General features: G+C 40.7%; 1 long non-coding RNA gene across 1 annotated transcript; it reads right to left on the bottom strand.

Annotated features, from left to right (window-relative positions):
- Positions 1 to 1,392: 1,392 nt before the first annotated feature.
- On the bottom strand, positions 1,393 to 6,130 carry LOC123070372 (uncharacterized). Its single transcript, XR_006433620.1, has 4 exons — positions 5,230 to 6,130; positions 4,758 to 5,115; positions 1,916 to 4,672; positions 1,393 to 1,828 (listed from the first exon to the last, which is right to left on the bottom strand). It is a non-coding gene; the product is annotated as an uncharacterized lncRNA (long non-coding RNA).
- Positions 6,131 to 7,558: the final 1,428 nt, after the last annotated feature.

A 7,558-nucleotide genomic window follows, 5' to 3' on the forward strand; every position in this document is an offset into this window, starting at 1 on the left:
TGGATGGTGTTGACGAGGCGGCGGCGGCAACTCCATCAGGTGTGTCTCTCCTTCTGCTCTGTCCCCGTTGCTGTGGCGTTGTCTCCGACGTCATGGTGGAGCAGGAAGGTTTTGTCGTTCAGGAGTACGCGCAGGCGGTTGTCTACGCAAGTGACAGCTGAAAGATGGAGTATCTTGTGTTGGGTCTGTGGTCGAAGGCGGGCAGTTCTGGTTTCCTTCTCCGACGTCGTCGTCATGCGAGGGTGTCAGTTCTGAAGTTCGATGGCGTGTCCGGGAACATGTTGCCCCGGTCTGATTCTTTCAACGGCTATGGTTTTGCTTTTGGCAAACTATTTTGGAGGTCCGTAAAGCTGCTGATCAGCGATGGAGCCGCGTCGAGCTTGGACGAAGAGGTGATCTGTCCTTTTACCCTTTGGTGACCGCTTCGGTGGTGTCGAAGGAAAGGGACAGGCGCTGGTATTTTGCATAGGATTTTTCTATCTTTTCAGTCATGTATGGTCGGTGCTTACGTGCCTTGTAACTAGATCTTTATTCTATATAAATGAGACACGTAAAAAATATATATAAGATGACACCACAATTGTTTGTGGCCCCTCTGTTGTCTTCTTTTGTTTGTTTACCTTCACTCTAGATCATTTTGTCTATTTAGCTCACTAGTAAATGTGCACGTCTCTACCATCAGAATCATGTGAAGTTATGCTCATAATCATGAACCTTCGTCAGCGATGCTGATAGCTAGAGTGACTAAAGTAATTGAGGTAGCACCTTTCTTGTCAGTACTCCCACCACCGCTGGTGCCAACTATCCCCGCCAACCCTGAGATGGGCCTATAGCAGCACGTAGGTGAGGTAGAAGCATTCCCATCTCTCCACTACCACTCCTACATCTATTTGCAGCTGAGTTGTGACTTTCTCCTATATAAATTCCCCAAGTCCTCTGTTACGTATGATAGTAATGTGGATGTGCTTTCTTTGTAGCCAAGGCGCAAACACCCCGATGAAAGCAAGCTTTTCATAGATCTTTCATTGACTGCTAGTATGCATATGCATGAATTTTAAATTCACGTCAATCTCCTTGCCTGCACCTTGTCAATCTCCTCTGGGTCTTGTTGACGCCTTTGAGAATTCTAGGCACTTCCCGTGAAGGAAAGCAACATTCAGGCAAGTCTCCATCCTTACATATGTACATCCATCAAGTTAAAAAAAAAGGTTTCCAACTCACCTCCACAAACAAACTCAAAGGAAAATAATGGATTTACACAGCTTTGAAGTAGGATTTTCTGGAAAAAAAATCAAAATAGAACACAACTTACAAAATTAAGGTAACTGGGAGATATGACAAAATTCTTGAAATTTCTCATAAGATTTATACTCTGAATGACAACAGAAAAAAGAAAAGATCTGAATAACTGTAATTGGAAGGATAGAACAATATTGGCTTCAAATAGAATTAGCTAGTTGAGGCTGCAAGAAGAACATACAAAGCTAGCATGGCTCTAGAAACTAACAAAGTAGAGTACATTTTAGGCAAGCACGCCTGACCAGCTACAGAGCATTTAATCGCTGGTGCTGAAAGAGATACTCCCTCCGTTCGGAATTACTTGTCGCGAAAATGGATGTATCTAGAACTAAAATACGTCTAGATACATCCATTTCTGCGACAAGTAATTCCGAACGGAGGGAGTAGCTCTGAAACGCAGACCTGCATGTCTCCTTGCGTCCTTGGCTATCTGTGTACCTCCCCTTTGTCCGGATGGTCTTCTACTCTTCTTCATGTTGCAGGGGCCACCGCCCTCGGGGCTCACTAGCATGTCCATTAGCTGCTGCTCCTGCTACACCACATCTCTAATTAACCCGCAAAAAAAAACAGGATAAAAAAAGCAAATGATCCAAGTTCGAGTTAGTCAAGGAGTGACCTGATTCTTATGGAACCAATCGAAAGATATGATCCCTCTTTGTAGATGCAAATAACATCTTTCAACATTGTACAATTCTTCTTCTACAAGTACTCATGAGAGTTAAAATATGCGTCCATGCACCATCCATTTGCAGCATTGTGACCACAAGTGGCACCTCCAGTAGGAAAATATATGCAGTTTTAAGAACTACATGGTATGAAAATTTTATAACATGATAAAATCAATGTTAAAAATGAACAGGCCCTATAATTAAACTGAATTTAAATGAATTTGATCAGACTATATCTAAATTTTCTTGATAATCTATTCCAAATGTGTAGAAAACGTCCTAATACCAGTACTTTTGGTAGAACAAATGAATTGAAAAAAGCATCAAGCAAGTTACACTCGTCGCCATATACTACCTTCTTCTTCCTGAACCAAAACCAAAGGTGGCACATTAGCAGGGTAAATCCCAAGCTTTCATAGAGCACTCGCACCAACTGAGGTCAGGCTCTACTAGTTTAATCAGTTTCAGTTGGTCATGATTATCGACAAACCAACTCCCTTAAAGCAAAAGAGAATGGATTACAGGTAATATGACTAATCATAATCTCACTTTTTTTTTCTTTTGGTTATCATTTACCCTATTCCATAGTGTTAGATAAATTCAGACAAAAATGTCAGATTTGGTTTTGCCCGGGACGACGCTGATTATCACGAGTGTTCGTTAGGTCGGTAAACGGGGCATGCTCATACTGAAATGGATTTGTGCCTGGTTAGTTATTCATCTGCAACGAATCTATGAATTTTTCAACAATTTTTTTGATTGATACAAATGCTCCAATAACATAGATCTATTCAAGTCGAAGAAGAATAGTGATGAACACTAATGTTGTCATTATTCTAATCACAACATCCATTTGAAAGATTTGATGCTTATACAGAAAACAAATAAGTATAGCATGGTTCTTTATCAGAACCAGAATTATTCCTTCAAAAGATGATGACAATTGTCACTGACAAATAGATAGGGGCTATCAACCAATCACCAAAATTTGGTTGACTGACCGCAAAGCTAAAAGTTAACTCAATTTATAGCAGGGGGCTTTGCAGCGCCATTTTTTTATACTATCTGGTGGAAGTATGAACATATGAAGCTACAAAGCAAATAAAAATCTCAACAGTAAAACTCTCTTCGAAACAAATGATCATAGTCCTCAATGTAGTAGAAAAGCAATGGAGCAGAATTTCTTGATATGGACGGCAGGTGTACTGAATGTAGTAGCCCAGGGGAGAGCTACTTACATCAGGGAGGACCTACTACAAATAAGAATTCTTACCACCCATGGATTCCAAAGCACCTAAAATTCTGGAGTGCAGAAAACAGAAGTATTAGTTAGAAACAATGAAGTACAGAACAAATTGCAAGTTTAAAAATCAAATATATCTTCCCATGATCTCCCTTTCACCAGTCGAATCGTGTGGAATATAATGAAAAGGGAACTACTTCTATATGTTCTTTATTAACATTATTACCCGAAAATGGCCTTTGGAGCTCAGCCTCCATGGAGGTCTCCAAATTCAAATTTCAAATTTCATCACAATTCATATATTTACATTTCAGAATATTCTGAAAAAATAACAGATATACATGAAGGCATAACACACATGTGCAAATTTTCAGTATGCAACACTGATAAATTTAGGCTAATGTAAAAAATATAGGGTACTTAAGTGCTTGTACGGAAAAAAGAATAAGACATACGCAGTTTGTAGAACATGCCATGTATATTTTTATGGTAAAGAAGACACTCCACTACCATTATCATTTATCAATGTCTACATCTTCTTTTCTCTCACAAACCCAGAAGCAGCAAAGTAAGTACACTACCACCAAAGACATTTATTTATGTAAAAAGAGTTATTAGCACAAAAAATCTACTATAAACCGAACCGATCAGAACCAAGTAATTCATAACAGCAGGGGGACATCTTAAATTTTATCAAGATATCTCAATTTAGTAGCCAAGCGGGCCTTTTTCGTCTTAAAATTTCCTGAAGCATGTCGAGCTTCTTAACACTAATAATCAGTAAACAAAGCCATTTAGATTTGTCGCTAAACAAGTAAATGTAGCATGTGATACCCGCACACAAAATTTATGTACTTAGAATTTCCATCACTATCTCATACATTGTCACCATTGAATGGATCTAGATGACAGATAATCGGATCAGACTAAAATTCTAAGAATGTTCGCTCCATTATACTACCGGTGGGTTCAAGCATCAAGTGCTTTCACGGCAGTTTCTGAGCTCAACTTCCCCACACGGTTAACGCCAAAGGAACAAGTATCAAGGTGCCCACTGTTACAATTTATATGGAAAGATATACCGAGATGCAGAAAGCAAGATGCAAGCCTACGCAAGCAACCCTTTCCCAGAGTGGGTCTCTCTCCTGAGTTGAACAATTATTCACACCATCTAATTATAGTGAAAAGAGGCACCCGATGTTGTAATCGAACGCTTTATTGGGGTTCCTTGAACCCATGTCTTAGCATCTTGGTAACGAATATAGGTTCATAATATCCAGAAGACAACAATCAAGAATATATGTAGGATAACATGTTGCCACCAATCTAACCTCTATCCTCAGAGATAGTGGAGATAAATTGTAAGAGCTCAGACCTTCCCACTTTCAATGGCAGTTTTAAGATCTTCAGGAATGGGGGGAGGTGTAACCTTGGGGACAGGAGGAATTTTTCCTTCCTCAACCTGCAAAAAAATATGAACCCCAAGCTTTGATTCCCACTAACACATTCCCAAAAAAAACTTGCAAAAGACATCAGCCGTGATGTACCAGCTTCTGAAATCCTTAATCCTTTCAAGAGCTTCAAATGAAGTAGGAACAACAGCCCCAGCATCCCATAGTGAATGATTCTTAGCTTGTGTAGATTCCAACTCACCACCACTCACCGCACCCTCTTATACAAAAAAAAAAAGTACATCTGCGCATACTTGTTCAGCTCACTGGAACTCGAGGAAATTTTGTTTACAACTTACAGCATGGAAAAACTGGAATCAAATTTCAACAAACGTGCACACGTCCCACTAACCCAAGCAAGAACAGGTTTCTCGACCTTTCCTTGTTTCAAGGATTCGAGGAGCGAATACTCGTCACTTCCTCCAAGCTCCCCAAGAACAACCGTCATTTTAACCTAAAGCCAACAAATGAGGTCAAACTAAATTTCCAGGACTCGATCAAACTAAAGTATCTTAACAGTTCCATGTAACTGACCTAATTAATCAAAAAGCAACACAGTTGGCATTACCTCAAACAGTTTATGTGTATCGTGATGCGGGATCAGCAGCAACAGAACATGGGCGTGTCTGGCGTGGGAGGACGATTGCTGATGTGTGGCATTCACCACCTTCTTCCTCCTCACCGGCACCTGGATCACCTCTACGACGGACCTCTCTGCCTCCATGCCCTTGCGTCGCACCTGGGAGCCCTCGCGACAGTATTGTTCCTTGTCGGTGAGCGCCCGGTCGAGCACCGAGAGCAGCGCGCTCCCCGCGCCCCCATCGGGCCAGGGGACGGTTGAGGCAACCGTCCGGAAGCGTGAGGCTGTGCCGGGGGTGCGGGAGATGAGACGGCGATGGGTGAGGCGGAGCGGGGCGAGGGAGAAGAGAGAGTTGGCGGTCGTCCTTTCCGTCATCTGCCGCGCACTTGGGAAATAAGGGAGAGATGCCTCCATCGCATGGGGAGGCGGCGGCGACGAGCGGCGACGACGACGGGTGATGGGGCCATGGGGAGAGGTCTGCGGGAGGGACTCTAGGGGAGGGAGCGGTTTTTTGCCGAGAAAGAGGTAGAGAGAAAAAGGAAATCATCGGTTGTTAAGGATATCGTGTCACGCACTAACTGCGTTCCGTAAATCAGGGAGGGCCACGCGGATTAGAGGATGCGAGCGCGGACGATTGGCAGACCAGGGCGTCTGCTTGGCAGAACATTTAATCTGAGGCGTTGATTTGGGTGGCAGACTATTGATCTAATATGGATAGTGAATGCGTTTAAGTTGGTTTAATCCAAAGGTTCTGGTTATCCCGTGTACAGTTTGTTGTGTGATTTTAGAGAAGTTTAGGTTTGCTCTTTTAATAGTAGTAGAGAAGTAGAGATTAATGTTAGAATAAATGGCTTGCCCCATTAAGAAATTCTGAAATCTCAAATAGTGGCCCATGAATAAAATAGCAAGTGGTGGCTCTAAGTTTAGTCTCACCCCAAAAGCTGAGGAAGAGTTGGATCTTTTTATATAACTAGATGACCAGTTGCGCCAAATGGCGCAGAGATCCATTTAAAACCATGCACGCGTTGAAAATATGCATTTTTTCAGTAACTTTATGTTTGAGCAAGTGCAGAGACCATGTCAAACCCAAGTGTTTTGCAAATATTTGAATTCATTAGAAGTAGGTTTTAGTAACCACTTAGGGTTCTAATTCAAACCCTTTAAGATGAAAATGAAGGATAGTTTATCTTTGAAAATATATACTTGAGCATGCATATTTTGTTATCTTATTGGATAACATAGAACCAAATGGCGCAAGGTAGGTATATAAGAGACAACTTTACTTTCCACGAAGATGCGACGCGACATCTTCCTTAACTTGATTATGTTCAAGCACATTTAGAGATCAAACCCATAATTTATTAAGATATGGCTATCCAAACATGCAAACTCCTATTGCACTGAATGGCAAAAAAGCCCAATTCAAACCAAGAATTAAATGCAAGTACTTTGCTTAACTTAAGAATGCACTTGGGTGATCTTGGTACAATGGCCTTGTTATTTGAATTGATATGTCTTTTTAGATAACTTTGCAAATGAATGTTTAGCATGGTAGAGGATATATTTTTATCCTATAATATATTGCAATTGTACCAAAGCTTTTTCTTATATTGCTATGTTGTTGGATGTTCTATCATGCATTAAAGAAAGGAAATATTTGTTCAAAATATATACCAAAGCTTCCAAAAGTAGCTTATCCGACACATGAATGTTTGCTGGGCTGGGCCCAATCAGAGGAGAAGATAGCTGAGAAGAATGTGTGCCATACGTCCTTCTCCAGCAACACAAGACCCAGATTTAAACCAAGGGCTATTTGCAAAAAATAAATTAGGGAAAAGAATTATTGGCAAATTGAGGCCTTTATTTTGTACCAACAAGTTACAATTCGAACAAAAGAAATAGAAATATATATGGGAAATGGGGATATATATATATCCTCTTTTGTACTCCCAGAAGTACTCCTAGCCTTAGTGGATTGAGTTTAGCCGGTGCTATGGGTATATCCAATAGGACCGTGGTGGTTAGAGAAAAAAATTACTTAATTCCTATGCATGCGTACCTAATTCCTAGAAGATAGGACTGTCCATACCCTATCCAAGTTTTGAATGGTTGTTATGGTCGGCGTTTTTTTTTAGCTTGCCTTGCATGCAACGCATGCTACCACCGAAAGTGTATATATGTAATTTTGAGCACATATGTCATGGAATTCAATGCATATAACAATTGTATTTTTGGATGAGTATATGTGATTTCTTTGTGAAGGGTATATACAATATATTTTGCTGAGATGTACTCCTACTTTTTTGTGAGGGAATAT

Source organism: Triticum aestivum, chromosome 3B, assembly GCF_018294505.1.
Source record: "Triticum aestivum cultivar Chinese Spring chromosome 3B, IWGSC CS RefSeq v2.1, whole genome shotgun sequence".
In the NCBI taxonomy this organism is placed as follows: Eukaryota; Viridiplantae; Streptophyta; class Magnoliopsida; order Poales; family Poaceae; genus Triticum; species Triticum aestivum.